The following is an 18,375-nucleotide window of genomic DNA, read 5'->3' as shown; positions in this document are numbered from 1 at the left end:
TGATTTGTTCATGTGGCTACTAGAAACCAGGTCACTCCTGCGTGACCCCCTCCCCCCATCCCCAACCGAGCCTACTTTCCCTTTGTTCTGTCTATATCCAGCCTGGGAGGCATAACAGGAACAAGAAAATAATATGCCATCTACCGTTTTTGTGTGTTTCTCAAAAGACACACACATACACATACACACACACACACAGGTCTATATCACATAAATGAATTTATTTTTGTCTGACTTAGCCACTGGACTTCTGTGCATCTGCATTTATCATTTAAGTCTGCTGAACCTTTGCTAATCCATCCTTAAATATATCTTATTGATACATGTTAGACCGTAGGCAGTTCTGATCCACAAAAAGCCTATTTCAACTTATTGTGCAAAATGCATCATCAGGGGTGGGCAGTTCTATCTACATAGAGGTCCTTTAGAATTCCTACCCCATTAGGCCACAGACACAGAGCAGCCACCAAAGTGCCACACTAAAATGGAAAGATGGGGTACCTGGGTGGCTCAGTCAGTTAAGCGTCTGACTTCAGATCAGGTCATGATCTTGGGGTTTGTGAGTTTGAGCCCTCCGCCAGTGTGGAGCCTGCTTGGGATTCTCTTTCTCTCCCTCTCTGCCCCTCCCCCACTTGCATTCTCTCAAAATAAATACTTTTAAAAATTTTTTAAAAAAGTAGAAAAGTGAACAGCACCCAGTCCTACACTATCCAAAACTGTGAGAGGCATGACAGGGGTACCACTGAATATCGTGGGTAACAGAATATATATGGAATGTGAGTACTACCATTTTGGGACCACCATTTCCACAATATAATGTCAAAGCAGTTGGCTGATCTGTGTCCCCCAAAGTGACCCACACAATTCAGAAGTGAAAATCACCCGTGATCAGCAAGAACTATTGAATGGAGAGAACTGGTACCCCTCACAGGGTCCCTCTAGGCCATACTGGACAAGAAACTGCAGGCAGGACTTCGGAGATCACTGCACTGCACTTGCTCAACCAAACCAACCCACATGCATTCTGTGCCAGGTTGTGTGTGAGTCACTGGAGGTACTGAGAGAAGAAGGTCTACTTTAAGGAGCTCCTTGATAGCTAGGAAAGGCCAACATGTACTAAGAATTATCATAAACTGTAGTAAGTGCAGTGGGAAAAGGACAAAGAGGGAATGATTAACCACAGAAAGTCATCATAAGGGTAAGACAATTGCGGCCCTTTGTGTGAGGTACACACACAAGGAGGTACAGTTCGGTCCTGTAGGTGGTGTAGAGCCAGTAAAGATTTTAAGTACGAAAGCCTTGATTAAACATGACTTTCTGGCTTCTTCCTGATCATACAATAAGCTCTCATTATGATCAACAAAAGCAAATGAATATTCTTCATCCACAGGATGCCCAGGGAACAGCGCCTAGTATTACCACAGAGGCTTAAGATAGCAGATGCATGCCTGTTCAGCAGCAGGCTGAACCCTGCATCCGTCATGAATCAATGGGTCACGACCAGCATTTTCGGAGAAAATGAATTAGGACAGAGCAGTAAATGTCAGGGCGTGTTGTAGGTATTAAAGGTGAAGTGTTGCTTTGTGAATCTTTGTTGTTTAGTTAGACACACATGCACACATCATCACACGGCTAGCTGGGGGCATGATATAAGCCTGTTTTACTCTGGGTCACAAAATTTTAAAGTTACTCGCTTCAAGTGTATGTCACAGTAACGAATTAGTAATGAAGTAGTAACTTAAGATCTCTAATGAGCCTGCCCATTGTCAAATCAATCTAACCTTGTTTTTGCAGTGGTTTTAGTCTCCTACGAAGGTCTGAAACAAGGGCTGACCCTTAAGCACACTTTTGGATACATTCATCTGTCTCACTGAGTCCTACTGAGCAGTCTTCCCACACATACCCTCAATCTACTAATTCCTTCTTAAGCTTTTTTTTAAAGTTTATTTATTTTTGACAGAGAAAGAGAGAGAGAGAGAGAGAGAGAGAGAGAGAAACATGAGTGGGGGAGGGGCAGAGAGAGAGAGAGACACAGAATCCGAAGCAGGTTCCAGGCTCCAAGCTGTCAGCACAGAGCCTAACGTGGAGCTTGAACTCACAAACTGAGAGATCATGACCTGGGCCGAAGTCAGGACACTTAACCCACTGAGCCACCCAGACGCCCCTCTACTAATTCCTTCTGATGTGCCTCTGGAACTCTTGACCTGTTTTTAAAATGTAATACTCTTATATTCTCAACTTTTTGTTTACACTTTCCCCACCTGCTTGTCTTAATGGTATTCTGACTTTTCCTTTGTGATACTACTTCCCACAAACCAGGGATGCTTGCTTCCCAAATTTCCTTAACTCACAGAACCAGGGAAGAAAGGGTTATTTATCACCATTACAGCTGAACTGACTTTGGCCCAGGCCAGGCCCTAACACCTCTATTCCAAGACCTCTGCCTCCACCTCACATCTGTTTCACTTCCTAACCTCATCACTCATCTCCTGACCTCCAAGATTTTTTCTTGCCACAATCACTGTGTTCCTCCCATGCTCATCTCTGCTTGGCGGCTTCAAGAAGGTGCGGGCCCTTGGGAAAACCCAAAGCACAGCTGGAAGACTCCCTCCTTCATCGAAAGGTTTCTCCTCCATTCCACTTGAGCTACACAAAGGCCCCATCTTGGACCTGAACTATCCGGAAATACTTCACCTTTAATATCTAGGCTTCCAAATCTCTAGAGCTTTTCATTTACCCACTTCTCCACTTGTCATTCTTACAAGTCTTCCCCTTCATCCACATCATAATAGGCAGTTCTTGACTCTCCCTGTACCCACTTCATCCTGGCTTCATGAGCTTCCTTACCAAGATGGGACCTCAAGGCCATCCAATGTCAACGATGCTCACCCAGCGGTTCCTGTTCCTTTGACTTTCTCAGAGCCAACATGCCAATCCCTGAACCCAGTTGCCCCACTCATGTCCTCTCATTTTGTTGGCAAAATTCACATGAACATGCTGACTGGCCCCATGAGAAAAACTCAAGAGCCAACCAAAGTTCTAAAAACTGCCCAGGCTTTGTACCCAACCCTGGCTGATGTACTATCACTTTTTCTACAGAAGCTGTTTTCATTCCTCCATCATTCTCACGACAGCACAGGACACCCTCAATACTCTTCCTCTCCCACTCTGGTCACACAGCAAGGGGTATCTGTGTTCATCTTAGCTGGGATGGGAAAGCCAGAGCTGTTGAGATACATGCTGGTCTCTTCTCTCTTGAGAGAGTGATTCTCAAACTTCACTGAGCATAAACATTTACCTGAGCCATTTGTTAAAATGCAGACGCCAGAGCTCCACTTCCTAGAGATGGACTTTTAGGGTCTGGAGTGAACCTGAGAAGCCTGTATTTGCACAAGTGCCCCTGTGATCCCGATGCAGTAGGTAACTGAATCTGAGCTTCACTGTCCAAAGTCACTTTCACACTTAGATGATGTAGCTGCCTCAGCTTTTGCCCTGTGAAATCCTTGAGCAAGGAACTTCTGTATTATATATTATTTGAAAGGAAAAAAAGTCAAGGACCATCTGAGCCAATCGAGACTAAATGAGGAGAGTATGGAAATAACTAGAATTCGTGAATTCCTGTTCTAGCACCTAAACAGGTTCAAGTTTCACAGGAAAAATATAAGATAAATGACAAAAAAGTATGCTATGAATTCAGTACATAGCTAAGAGAGAACTTGAACTGAATTTATTAAACAGCCTAAATTAAATATATTTATTATTGTGTATTTTCACCATTGAGCCTTCTACTAATGCTTTTTCTAATCAACAGGACTTGGAATCATGGGACAAAAGAGCAGTTGTCAAACAGCCAGGAGACTTTATCCTAATCCCAAATCTCCCAGTAACTCCATCATGGGTTGGTGAATTGATGAAATTCTCTGACACTCAATGTCCCCATATACATATGGAGATTTGCACTCAGCTAGAAGATAACAAAACTGTTCACACCAAAAAAAGCATGGCAGACTATTCTACATTCTACAAATGAAAGATATGGAAAAAATCACTGTAGAACTTTCTACAATTGTTTTCCCCCACCAGCCCTCCTTAGAATTCCCCTAAGGCCTCAAATAATGACACTGTTTTATGAATTATAAGCATCACAGTATGAGGCAGCATCTGGTGGGGAGGTTCCTACAGGAAGGAAGAGACCTCAGCGGTATTTGCTATTTGTACCCTTTTGATGTTTCAACCACAAGGCACAGCATTCTTTCAAGCCAGTTTTAGTTGTGGCAGAACCCAAAAGGCAATTGATAGGTTGAATGTAGAATCCAGACCCAACCAAGAACAAAGGTGCACCAAAAGGAAATAAAGTCTACATCACTGAAAAGTGCAAATTCCTACTAAAACTTCAAGAAGGCTACTAGAAAACAGACAGACAAGAGACAAGAAAGGGAGGGTGAATACAAGGTAAATTCTTCCCAGAACTACTATACGTACTAGTTAAAAGAAAACAGAAACATGGGTGCCTGGGTGGCTCAGTCAGTTGAGTGTCTGACTCTTGCTTTTGGCTTAGGTCACATCCCAGGGTTGTGGGATGGAGCACCGTGTCAGGCTCTGGGCTATGCACAGAGCTTGCTTATGATTCTCTCTCTCCCCCTCCCTCTCTTTCTCTCTCTCTCTCTCCCCCTCCCTCCCTCTGCCCATTTCCCACTCACTCTCACACTCTAAAAAGATAAATAAATCTTGGGGCGCCTGGGTGGCTCAGTCGGTTGAGTGTCCGACTTCAGCTCAGGTCATGATCTCGTGGTTTGTGGGTTTGAGCCCTGCGTCGGGCTCTGTGCTGACAGCTCAGAGCCTGAAGCCTGCTTTGGATTCTGTGTCTCCCTCTCTCTCTCTGCCCCTCCCCACTCACACTCTGTCTGTCTCTCAAAAATGAATAAATGTAAAAAAAATTTTTTTAAGTAAATAAATCTTTAAAACAAAGCAAAAGAAAACAGAAACAAGCAAGTAAGCAACAGAAAAGACTGAAAAAAAAGGGAAAGAAAATCAAGAAAGACCATGGATGGTCATATTGTGCTAATTCCACCAAAGCTCAAGCAGTGAAAACTGATCGAGACCTAGAACAAAGCTAGTCTATTTAGAACCTAAAAGCCAGGACCACCAATGAGAGCTGCGGAGGGGAGGTGGGTGGGGTGATGGGCTAAATGGGTGATGGAAATTAAGGAGAGCACTTGCTGGGATGAGCACTGGGTATCATACGCAAGGGATGAATCACTAAACTCTACTCTTGAAACCAATACTACACTATATGTTAACTAACTTGAATTTAAATTAAAAAAAATAATGACAAGACTAAAGTACATTAAGAAATAAGGAAAAGATGGGAATGCAAGCTGGTGCAGCCACTCTGGAAAACAGTATGGAGGTTCCTCAAAAAACTAAAAATAGAACTACCCTACGACCCAGCAACTGCACTACTAGGCATTTATCCACAGGATAAAAGGGGCACAGGCACCCCCATGTTTATAGCTGCACTATCAACAATAGCCAAAGTATGGAAAGAGCCCAAATGTCCATTGAAGGATGAATGGATAAAGAAGATATGGTATGTGTGTGTGTGTGTATATATATATATATATATACATACACACACACACACATACACACACACACACACACACACACACACACACACACACACACAATGGAGTATTACTCAGCAGTCAAAAAGAATGAAATCTTGCCATTTGCAACTACTAGGATGGAACTGGAGGGTATTATGCTAAGTGAAATTAGTCAGAGAAAGACAAACATCATATGACTTCACACATATGAGGACTTTAAGAGACAAAACAGATGAACATAAGGGAAGGGACACAAAAAATAATACAAAAACAGGGGGACAAAGCATAAGAGACTCATAAATATGGAGAACAAACTGAGGGTTATGGGAAGGGTTGTGGGAGGGGGGATGGGCTAAATGGGTACGGGGCACTAAGAAATCTACTCCTGAAATCATTGTTGCAGTATATGCTAACTAATCTGGATGTAAATTTTAAAAAATAAAAATTAAAAAAAAAAAAGCAAGTAACACAAGGAAAAAAAAAGAAGGAAAAGAGACTGTGTTAGTTTTTAAGCAATTGGCTATGAAATCAGAAGGAGCTGGGTTGGAATATTATTTATCTGTCTGTTGGCTGTGACCTTGGAAAAATTCCTTAGGTTTTTCCAGGACTTGTTTTTGCCATCTATAAGATGGGAATAACCCTGTGTAAGTTGAATGCTTTGGGCACTGTGTGTGTCTGGTGAGTAGACACTCACTTGGTAACCCTTGGAGTAAAGTATGTTTGAGATCATGGAAAATTCCTAACCTCTCCCAGCTCTCCAACTTCAAAGAGCTTGAAAGACTAATATAAACTTTGGGATCAAATATCAGTTGCTCAATTTCTCTTTGGCTAGAGAGGATTAATATTGATTATTTGTATTTAAAAATACCGGCACGCTAAAAAGTTAAGCTTTGATTTGTGGGCTCACACCTGACTGGCATCTGCCCAATACATCCCCAAGGCTAGGACACAAAATATGTGAAACTAAAGAAGTCTCTCAACTATGTGTTCCAACCCCAGGCTTGCTGGATGGAGACCATACAACGTGTGTGTCTGAGTCAGGTTAGTGATGCCTGGATCCTCCCCAACGCATCTGACTCCCCACCCTCCTCTGTCCCTCAAATACAGTTCCCTGTGAAACTGTATGGCTTCTCCCTTTATGTCCTTAACAACTGTCCCTTCTACTGCAGCTCCACAGCACCATCCCTGGTTACCACACAGCTGGACCTCAGCATCAACATTTCCTCCGAGGACCTAGCTGCAAGCAGCATGCCCTGGAAGGCTGGGCTGCCTGCCATGGAGACACCCCGTCAAGAGCACCTCTTGGGGTGCCTGGGTGGCTCAGCTGTTTTTAGCCTGTGCTCAGGTCGTGATCCAAGAGTCATGGGATCGAGTCCTGTGCTGGGCTCTGTGCTAAGTGTGAAGACTGCTCAAGAATGTTTCTCTTTCTCTCTCTCTCCCCCCACCCCCCACCCGTTATGTACTCTTTCTGTTAAAAAAAAAAAAAAAAGACCACGTCTCATCTTATCCTCTTGTCTGTGGTTATCCCCTGATGGCTAACCCTGATGACTAGTTCTCCTCGGAGGTTACTCTGTTTCCCTACTGTGGATACGTACCTTAGGGGGACAAGCCCCAGGATGTCAAAAAGGCCCTCGACCTGTGGCATATGGCTCTCAAAGCAAGCTGACTGGTAAGCAAATCCAAACAGGGCACTCCTGGAAGGCAGGCCCTCCCCTTACCCAGGAGCCAGACCCTGAAAAGGGTCCCCGCTCTCGACTCAGCTGTGCCCCTTGCCCCACCAGCCTGTCAGCCACTGCATGGAGCGACCCCACACTTTCTTGTTCCCTGGGACACAGAGGGGTGTCAGAGCCAGAGAGAGAACAAGGAGGAAGGGGAAAATGCAGAATCGCCATAGAAGAATAAAAACTATTTATGTTTTGAAAATGCAATTAAGAATTCCTTAATATTTGATTAACATTTTGTAGAGAGCAACAACATGTCCCTTAATAGGTTGATGACCAAGGAAGAGATTTCCTTCCAGATTCCTAGTTTCTATTAGCATCGCTTATGAGCAAGCCATAGGCAGCATCTTTAGGAAAACAGACAGTGAGGTCCAAGCCTGTAGAAGAAATCCAATGGATTCTCTAAAGCACTCCCCAGTCATAAGATTCTTTTTCTTAAAGAAATCACAAATATTCAGGGTTAATCAAACCCATATTCATGGCCCTCACTTGCTTAAACATTTGAAGCATTTCTCCTTTCAAGTATGATTCTCTACCTCTCTACTAGGTAAGGCCAGAACCTGATCTAATCAATGAGCTATCTTTTTGGTGTCTGAGTTGTAAGCACTGACACAAAAGGAATCACACCGTGTTTTTGTTTCTTTTCCAGAGCACATATGAAACTGCCTCGGAGTCACTAATACAAAGAACAGCTTGGCTCACATAAAGAGCTTTTTGAAGATAATATTTCTAAACAAGCCCATCACCAAGGGAAGGCTTTTTTGCTCTGTTTACTTTCCGAGGTAGGACAGAAAAGTAAGCATGCCAGGAGATTTGTAGCGTTTTCCCCTTCCTTAAAAAAGAAATATATCAGGAACTTCCTTGGGAAACATACAACAGCAGCCCCATTCATAACTATTTGCTCAACTATAATTTGCAAATTCCCTCTCCTTCTCTTGCCAACATGCCCCCTCCCATTCCCTGCTCTTCCTAATAGCTCTAGTCTGATTTCCCTTCCTCAATCCAGACTTTCCCAAAGAGAACTCTCCATCTTAGATTTTTGCACAGTTGCCCTACAAAACTAAAGAAATGAAGTTCTTAAAAGGGAATTATTTTCATTATTCAAAGATATTTTGCAGAAGTTAATATGAAATCTACTCAGCAGAAGAAATTCTTTTTTAGGAAATTAACTCCTTTAATTTAAAGGGTGGGATTTCTGGCATCAGAGAGAAATTTTCAAAGCCCATAGGAGTAGCAGACTTGTCCGAATGGTCCCATTTCAGCAAAATCCCTACAGCAAAGAAATGATCAAGACAGTCTCCCGGGCCCACCTGAAAAGAAAACTTAAAAGCCCATTTAGTATTATTTAAAATGGCAGAGGAATGAAAAGCTTAGTCCCAAATAGTTCACAATTCAAGAGTATAGGGGCACCTGGTAGCTCATTCAGTGAAACGTCTGACAGCATAGAACCTGCTTGGGTTTCTCTCTCCTCTCTCTCTGCCCTTCCCTTGCACACATGCACACACAGTCTCTCCCTCTCAAATAAATAAATTAAAAAAAAAAAAACTTTTTAAACTATCCAGGCATAAATAACCTTAATACCACAATCATTTACACCGAGACACCATCCAATTTCTGATCTGGTCTCTGACATTAATAAAGAGGATCCTGCCCTCTTTTCTGGGGTCAATTGCAAAAGGATATATATATACCCTGTAGAAGGCAGCTTGTAATCACCCTGGTGATTCCTGCCTTCTAGAATTCATGCCGTTCTAGAATCTTCTCCCCTTGAAACACATGCTGGATTTACTAACTTGATTCTAATAACTGGAATACAGCAAACTATGGGACAGCACTTCTGAGAATAGGTTACAAAAGGGTTCTGGCTTCCAACTTACTGGCCCTTTCTTGTTTGCTCACTGAGGAAAGCCAGCTACCACATTGGGAGCTGCCCACAGAGAGGCCCATATGTCAAGGAGCTGAGGGAAGCCTGTGGCAAACAGCAACGAGGGAATGGGGTCCTCAGTCCAAACGTCCGTCAGGAACTGAATCCTGCCAACACCATGACCGAGCTTGGAAGATCTGTTCTGCTTGGACCCTAGGAGGACTGAAGCTTTATGACAGACTGAATGCCACAGGACTCAGTTAAACTAGAATCAGATTCCTGACTTTGAAAAGCTGTGAGATAAATGTTCTTTGTTTTAAGCTGCTAAGTTTTAGAGTAATTAATTACACAGTCATGGATAACTAGTACACATAGTTATGTGTACTCCCAACAGAATTATGATTGGCTCTTTGTGACGTCATGTAAACCTGTTAGCCTGTGGATAAACACAGGGTCAAGAGCCACTTTATTTTTTTTTAATTTTATTTTTTAACGTTTATTTATTTTTGAGACAGAGAGAGACAGACCATGAACAGGGGAAGGGCAGAGAGAGAGGGAGACACAGAATCTGAAACGGGTTCCAGGCTCTGAGCTGTCAGCACAGAGCCCGACGCGGGGCTCGAACTCACGGACCGTGAGATCGTGACCTGAGCCGAAGTCGGACGCCCAACCGACTGAGCCACCCAGGCGCCCCAAGAGCCACTTTATAAAGCAACTATCTTTTTTGGTCTTAAAACCATGCCTTTCATATTTTCCCTGGTCATTAATATTAGTATTTTGAGACTTAATTAGTAAGTCCATATGCCCAGATGTTGTAATTTTATCAGCTATGAGCAATAATTTCAGCCACAAGTCGTCTTAATAATACAGGTTATCTCTTCCTCTCTTCGTTCATTCAGTCATTTATTCATTCACTGAAAAATACTCTATGCCCTTCTCTGGGTCACTTCTACTTCCCTGTGGTATCAAACTGTCTCGGGTTCCCAGCTTCATAACCCACTGTGTCACATAAATGGCAGGAAGAACTTGTACCATCTAACTACAACATAGAATTTTCCACTGAGACAAAGACTAAATTTTACTTTAGGCTGGCACTCCTGGCACACCATGTAGAATCTTGTCCACCACGAATCTAATTCACATCCTACTTGTTACCTCCAGGCCAACTAAAACACACAGAAAACAGTACAACGAATCGTCATTAGTGAACAAATGATAGTAGGCCAATACCAGCATTAAGTAATTCATTCAACTATGTGACAGATATGATGTCATGTTATAAAAGGGGTAGTTGACCTAGATGGGCCATGCCAAAGAAGGACTCCCTGAAAAAGGGAGTTAAAATCTAAAGACAGTAGAGCCTGAATAGATACACAGGAGAAGGGAATAGCACATGCAGAAGTCCTATGGAAAAGGGGTCGATGTGGCTGGAAAAAGAGCAGTAAGGAAGGGGGCACAATATGAAACTGGAGCAGCTGTAAGAACTGGACCATTCAAAGCTCATGAGGCCTTGTAAGAGTCTGGTCTTTATTCCATGAGAATTGCGGTAACACTGAGTGGTTTTCAATGGTTGGCCAGAACAGATGAGAGTTTTGAAGAAATTCATTTGACTATGATACAGATGATAAAGGATTAAAGGGGCAAGAGGGCTGAGGAAACCAGTCAGAGAGCACTGCAGTAATCTAGCAAGAGAAGTCAGAAGGCTTCAGGAGGTTCATGGTGGGATAGAGAGGTGAACATAGAAGAGATATTTAGGAGAATGATGAGCTGGAAACAGGGAGATACTCCCGCACACACATACAGAGAGATCAAAAGAGCAAATGTAAGTGAAGGACAGAATTTTAAACTCATGAGTAAAAGCATTAACTGAACAGTTTCTTTGAGCACATTATTAGTTGCCTGATCTCCATCCCCCAAAGTGACCCTACCGCACCAGTTTAAGCATGGTGGGTGCTCAAGACACTATAAAATCAACAGTGTTTAGAACCCATGTATCTTAGGCATACATTCTATGCTCATTTTATCTACTGAATACCGCTTAATCTTATTTAACAGGTTTACTAAGCACTTCTCCAAGTTAGTCTGGTCAAAGGAACTTTTCTTTGTAACGGCTTTAATAAGGTACAGCTTATATACCATACATTCACCCCTTTAAAATCTGCAATTGAGTGATTTTCAGTACAGAGTTATGCAACCATCGCCACAATCAATTTTAGAACACTTTTGTTCCTACAATAACTATACAATAATCAGTCACTCTCCATCCCCTCTATTCTCCCAGGCCTAGGCAGCCAATGGTCTACCATCTGTCTCCATGGACTGGCCTTTTCTGGACACTTCATATATATGGAATTATATAATAAGTGGCTTTTTGTGTCTGCCTTCCTTCCCTCAGTATATTTTCAGCGTCCACTCAGGTTGAAGTCTGTATCAGTATATTAATTCACTTTTTTGAAAGGTTTTCTTTTTAGTAATCTCTTCACCCAACGTGGGACTCCAACTTACAACCCCAAGATTAAGAGTTGCACACTCAGCCAACTGAGCCAGAACATCAGTTATAATTGATTAGCCTACACGAACCTACATTTGCTATAACTGATGACCCTATCATAATCATCCAAATTCCACAGTTTACATAATGGTTCACTGTTGGCTTTGGACAAATGTATAATGACATTTATCACTGTGGTGTCATACAGAGTATTTTCACTACACTAAAAACTCTCTGTGCTCTATCTATTCATCCTCCGTTCCCAACTGCTGATATTTTTACTGTCTCCATAGTTTTGCCTTTGCTAGAAAGTCATAGTTGGAATCGTATAGGATGTAGCCTTTTCAGATTGGCTTTTCTTTGCTGTATGCATTTAAGGTTCCTGTACATCTTTTCATGGCTTGATAGCTCATTTTTTTTAGCAAAGAATAATATTCCACTGTCTGGATATGCCACAGGGTATTTATTCATTCACCTACTGAAGGACATCACGGTCACATCCAACTTTTGCCTATTATTAAAAAAGTCTTTTGACATCCATACACAAGTTTTTTGTGTGGACCTAAGACTTCACTCCATCAGTTAAATAATAAGAGCACAACTGCTGGAAAGCATGATAAGAGTATGCTTGGTTTTTTAACAAACTGCAAGTGACCATACCACTTTGCATTTCCATGAGCAATGAGAGTTCCAGTTGCTCCAAACCCTCACAGCATTTGGTGTTGCCAGTGTTTCATATTTTGACCATTCTGATAATTGTACAGTGGTATCTTATTTTATTTTGCACTTTCTTGATGACACATGACGTGGAGCATCTTTTCCTATGCTTATTTGCCATCTGTGTATCTTCTTCAGAGATGTGTCTGTTAAGGTTTTTGGCCTATTCTTTAACCTAGTTGTTTTCTTATTGTTGAAGTTTTAAGAGTTTTTAAATATCTTATATAGCAGTTCTGTATCAGACAGGTCTTTTACCAATATTTTATACCAGCCTGTGGACTGTCTTCTCATCCTCTTGACACTGTCTTTTGTGAAGCAGAAAGTTTTAATTTTAATGAAATCCAGCTTACTCACTTTTTTTCTTTCATGCCATTGGTGCTCTATCTTAAAAGTCACTGCTATACTGAATTTCATCTAAGTTTTCTCCTTTGTTATCTTTTTTTAAATGTTTATTTGAAGAGAAAGAGAGAGAGACAAAGGCAGAAAGAGAGTGACAGAGAATCCCAAGCAGGCTTTGCACTGTCAGCACACAGCCTGATGTGGGATTTGATCCCACTGATTGGGAAATCATGACCTAAGCCGAAATCAAGAGTCTGACACTTAAATGACTGAACCACCCAAGCACACCCTCCCCTTTGTTATCTTTTAAAAGTTTCACAGTTTTTCTTTTTATTGGTAGGTGTGATCCATTTGAGGTATTTTTTTGTGAAGGGTATAATGGTATACTTTGTGATGAGTACAATGTGTAAGGTCTAGATTCACTTTTTACATGTTCAGTTTCAGCACCATTTGGTGAAAAGGCCATCTTTGCTACATTGTATTGGTTTGCTCCTTTGTCAAAGGTCAATTAACTATACTTTTAGGGTGTATTTCTGGGTTCTCTATTCTCTTTCACTGATCTATGTGCCTAATGTTTCACCAATGCCACTCTCTTGATTCACTGCAACTTTGTATTAAATTTGAAGTCTGGTAGTGTCAGTCCTCCAACTTTGTTCTCCTTCAATATTGTGTTGGCAATTCTAGGTCTTTTTCTTTTTTTAAAACATTTTTTAATGCTTATTTATGAGAGAGAGAGAGGAAGGGAGGAAGGGAGAGAGAGAGAATGAACCCAAGTGGGGAAGGGACAGAGCAAGAGAGGGGCACAGAATCTGAAGCAGGCTCCAGGCTCTGAACTGTCAGCACAGAGCCCAATGCAGGGCTCAATCTCATGAGCCATGAGATCATGACCTGAGCCGAAGTCAGATGCTTAACCAATTGAGCCACCCAGGTGCCTCTAGGTCTTTGGCTTCTCAGTATAAACTTTAGAATCAGGTTGTCAATATGCAAAAAAATAACTTGAGATTTTGACTGACACTGCATTGAATCTATAGATCAAGTTGGGAAGAAGTGACATTTTAGCAATACTGTCTTCCTATCCATGAATATGGAATATCTATCCACTTATTTAGTTCTTTCTTCTAGTTCATCAAAGTTTTATAGTTTTCCTCATATAGATTTTGTGCATATTTTATTAAATTTATACCTAAATAATTCATTTGAGTGCTAATGTAAATGGAACTGTGTTCTTAATTTCAAATTCCACTTGTTCATTGCTGACATATAGGAAAGCAATAGACTTTTACATATAATCTTGTATCTTGCTATAATTGCTTATTAGTTCCAATTTTTAAAAAATTCTTAGAGTTTTCAAACAGTCAATCATGTCATCTATGAATAAACCCAGTTTTGTTTCTTCCTTTTCAATCTATATTTTCTTTTTTTTTTTATTATATTAACTAGAACTTCCAGTTCAAAGTTGAAAAAGGAGTGGTGAGAAGGAAGGTCTTTGCCTTGTATCTTAACGGGAAAGCTTGGAATTTCTCACCATTAAATATGATGTTTGCTTTTAGCGTGTTTTTTGTTCACTGTCTTTCTCAAACTGAGGGTGTTTCCCCCCTTGATTCCTAGTTAACTAAGAATTTTTTTCTTGAATAAGTTTGGATTTTGTTAAGTGCCTTTTCTGCACTGATACAGTGACATATCATGTAATTTTTCTTACTTAGCCTGTTGATGTGATAGATCACACTAAATGATTTTCAAACATGAAACAAGCTTTGCATAGCTGGGATAAATCTCACTTGGTTGTGATTTATACAGTACTTTTTATACACTGTTGAATGTGATTTGCTAATATCATTTTTTATAGATGAACAGTATTTCATGGTAGGGATGTATCGCATTTCATTTACTCATCAGTAGATGGACATTTGGGTTGTTTCCACTTTTTGCTCCCTTGAGTAATACTTCAATGACCATTTGTGTGCAGGTTTTCTGCACGCACACAGGTTTTCAGGTTTCTTTGGTATATATCTGGTAGTGGAATTGTTGGGTCATATGGTAATTCCATACTTAATTTTTTTAAGTAGCTGCCAGAATGTTTTCTATTTTTTGAAATTTTATTTTACAGGGGCACCTGGGTGGCTCAGTCGGTTAAGCGTCCGACTTCGGCTCAGGTCATGATCTCGCGGTCCCTGAGTTCAAGCCCCGTGTCGGGCTCTGTGCTGACAGCTCAGAGCCTGGAGCCTGTTTCAGATTCTGTGTCTCCCTTTCTCTCTGACCCTCCCCTGTTCATGCTCTGTCTCTCTTTGTCTCAAAAATAAATAAACATTAAAAAAAATTTAAAAAAAAAGAAATTTTATTTTACAGGGTGTGTGCAAGTGGGGGAGAGGGGCAGAGGGAGAGAGAGCATCTTAAACGGGCTCCATGCACAGTGCAGAACCCGATATGGGGCTTGATCCCATGACCCTAGCATCATAACCTAAGCCAAAATTAAGAGTAGACACTCAACAAACTGAACCACCTAGGCGACCCCAGAATGTTATAAAAAGTAGCTGCGCAGTTTTGTAATTCAACAAGCACCTTCCCTCATCCTTGCAAACACTTGATATTGTTGGTCTTTTCGATTCTAACTATTCCAGTGTGAGGTAGTAGTATCTCACTGTGGTTTTGCTTTGCATTTCCCTAACAACTGATGTTAAACCCCCTGTCCTGTTCTGGTGCATGTGTATCCTATTTGGTGAAATGTCACCATTACCCCCAAATCACATATATTTATACCTGTTTTCTTTTAGGAGTTTTGTAGTTGTGGTTCTCACATTTCGATTAGATTATGCATGGGATAGGGATCCAAATTCATTTTTATGCTTGCCTATTTCCAGTTGCCCAAGATTATTTGTTGAAAGATGTTTTTCCCATTAAAATGTCTTGATCGATTTTTGAATTACACTAAACTTGCATTCCCGGGATAAATCCCACTTAGTGGTATATGATACTTTATTTATGTTGCTGGACTTGGTTTGCTAGTATTTTGTCAAGGATTTTTTTATTTGTACTCATAAGACATGTAGGTCTATCATTTTTTTGAGGTATCTTGTCTGCTTTTGGTATCAAAGAAAAAATGGGTCTTAGTAGAATGGGTTGCCAAGTGTTCCCTCCTCTTACATGTTTTTTTGAAAAGCAGGCAATCTTTGGCTTACTAACTTTACCTTTTTACTTGTTCTAAGTCTATTCTGATTGTTAATTTATTTTTGAGTCAGTTTTGATAGTTTATGTCTTTCTAGGTATTTGTCCATTTCATTTAGGTTATCTTACATATATTTGTTGGCATAGTAGTACATCACCCTTTTTATTTCTGTTAGTAGTGATATCTCCTCTGAATGATGTAGCTTTTAAATGGTTTATTATTATCACAAATCTTGAAATTAATAAAGCCAAAGTTAAAGATGTAACAGACTATTACAATTTTGAGTTTTCAAAAATTCTGAATTAAAAGAACATACAAACACATCCTTCCAGTTCTTACTTCTGGAACCAAAAAGAGGCACAACAACAGAACCTACACATTTTTAGTTTAAGTACACCCAATCAGTTCTGAGCTGAACTAGAGACAGATCCTGGCTAAGCTTACACATTCTAAGTTTACCAGTTAGTAGAAACTCAGTATTTTAAGCCAACCATACTCACATGAACACCTGCACATGCATGCACTATAATAAACCCAATATGACAAATTCCTAAGGCATTAGCATTGTAAAAGAATCATGTACCAAACCCTCTGAATCTTTTGGACAGAGACTAATTCACCCTTTCATTTATTTCTTGAGTTTAGGACCATCAGAATTCTGTGTACTATGCTTTCTGAAATCATAGCTCACATATTAATATGTATCTATTAACGGCCACATTTTTACAGACTCCACTTCCAAAAATCAGGTTCCCTAAAAGTCACCAAAAATGTTCAGATGTTAATAAGATTCATAAATACATATTACATCTAATATCTTCTTGTAAAATAAACTAATAAAGTCATCTTAGAGGAAAAGTTGTATATTTCATAGTCTTTTCTTTCAATGAAACTATTCTTAGGAAACCTTCTTCAAAAAACCTGGGCTTATTGTTACTCTGACTTCTCTAAAACAAAATTCAACTACAAAGGTTTGAAAACACTGTGACAAGCTGTCAAGCTGTATTGATACACTCGATACATTCAGGAGAAAACTATGCTTATCACCATACACCTAACTGGCACTATTAAGTTTACAAAACACTTTTGCCTTTTATATTTTAGGTGATTTTTAGAGCAGGGGCAGGGGTGGGAATCATGAGGTAGGGCAGGTGGCACTAACATCCTTTTTATTTTTTTTTTAATTCACGCATTTTTTAAAGTAGTATTTAAATCTAGCTGTACATTAGAAACTCCTAGATTTTTTTTTTTATTTTGAGAGAGACAGAATGCAAGTGGGAGAAGGGCAGAGAGTGAGGGAGAGAGACAGAAACCCAAGCAGGCGCCACACCGTCAGTGAAGAGCCCACTGTGGGGCTTGAACTCATGAACTGCGAGATCATGACCTGAACTGATGATGTCGGACACTTAACCGACTGAGTCACCCCGACGCCCCTAATTCACGCATTTTATTTTATGACACAACAAAAACTCATTACTGTGCTAACATGTTTATCATCCCATTACAGAGGAGACAAAACTGAAGTTCCCACAGGTTAAACAATGTGGCCAAGGTCACCCAGCTCCTAAGTGGTAATGCTGGGACCAGGAAATCCAGTCCGCTGACCTCTCCCCAGTAGGATACTGCTTCTCATTTAGAAAAAGTAAGAGGCAAAAATTTAGAACTCAACATGTGTGTAAGGAGAAAGTTTCTCATTACTCTTCCTAAACTTTTTCTTTGAAAGCATGTTTATTTGGAATATTTATGAGCCACTCTCCGTATCTAACTTTATTATCAACAACTTGACTAAAAGCCTGTTTTTAATAATCTTAGGCTGATATTGAGTCTTCAGTGACCTGCCACCTGTCAACTTCACATATTTTAGAATCTTTAAAAGTATTCTTCAGAGCTTAGAGCTACGAGACACTGTTAAATTATTAAACAACCCTGAGAAATCCCCTTTCAAGTGATTCTGAGGCCAAATTAGTTCATGTGTCACTGAATTCTCTTCCACACAGCACTTGATAAAAAGCCTCATTCCTCCAGCTCTGTAGACAGCTATTTAACAGTGATTAGAGATCATTAACACCAACGACCATTACCCCAATGTTTATTTCTATATACTTAACAAAGCTAGAACATACCATCTGTCCAAGGAATGATACTGTTACTCAATCACAGCACAAAGCACTAAATCAGAATCTAATTCACGGCATATGGGCATTGGAGTATTCACCCAGCACAGGACAAAGTTCTTGTGGTTCCTCCGATACAGAGGCCTAAGGGCAAATTAGTTTATCTTCACTTTCTCCTCAAAGAACCCAATGTTTAAATGGAGATTGCAGTCATAAACCTACTCTCAAGCTTAGTGACCGATGGACTTCAGTTCAAAATGATACTGTCCTATACAGTATTTATAATTACTGGGGTTTGGGGTGACAAAAATATCTGAGGAAGCTCTGGGAAAAAGGAAGTTCAAGTACACTCATCAT

General features: G+C 40.5%; 1 protein-coding gene across 2 annotated transcripts in view; it reads right to left on the bottom strand.

The window, feature by feature from the left end:
* Window positions 1-18,375, bottom strand: part of IQGAP2 (IQ motif containing GTPase activating protein 2) — a 292,655-nt gene that overhangs the window by 223,686 nt on the left and 50,594 nt on the right. The gene's annotated exons all lie outside the window — the stretch shown is intronic.

Source organism: Acinonyx jubatus, chromosome A1, assembly GCF_027475565.1.
Source record: "Acinonyx jubatus isolate Ajub_Pintada_27869175 chromosome A1, VMU_Ajub_asm_v1.0, whole genome shotgun sequence".
NCBI lineage: Eukaryota > Metazoa > Chordata > Mammalia > Carnivora > Felidae > Acinonyx > Acinonyx jubatus.
This window is presented reverse-complemented; position numbering and strand designations above follow the sequence as displayed.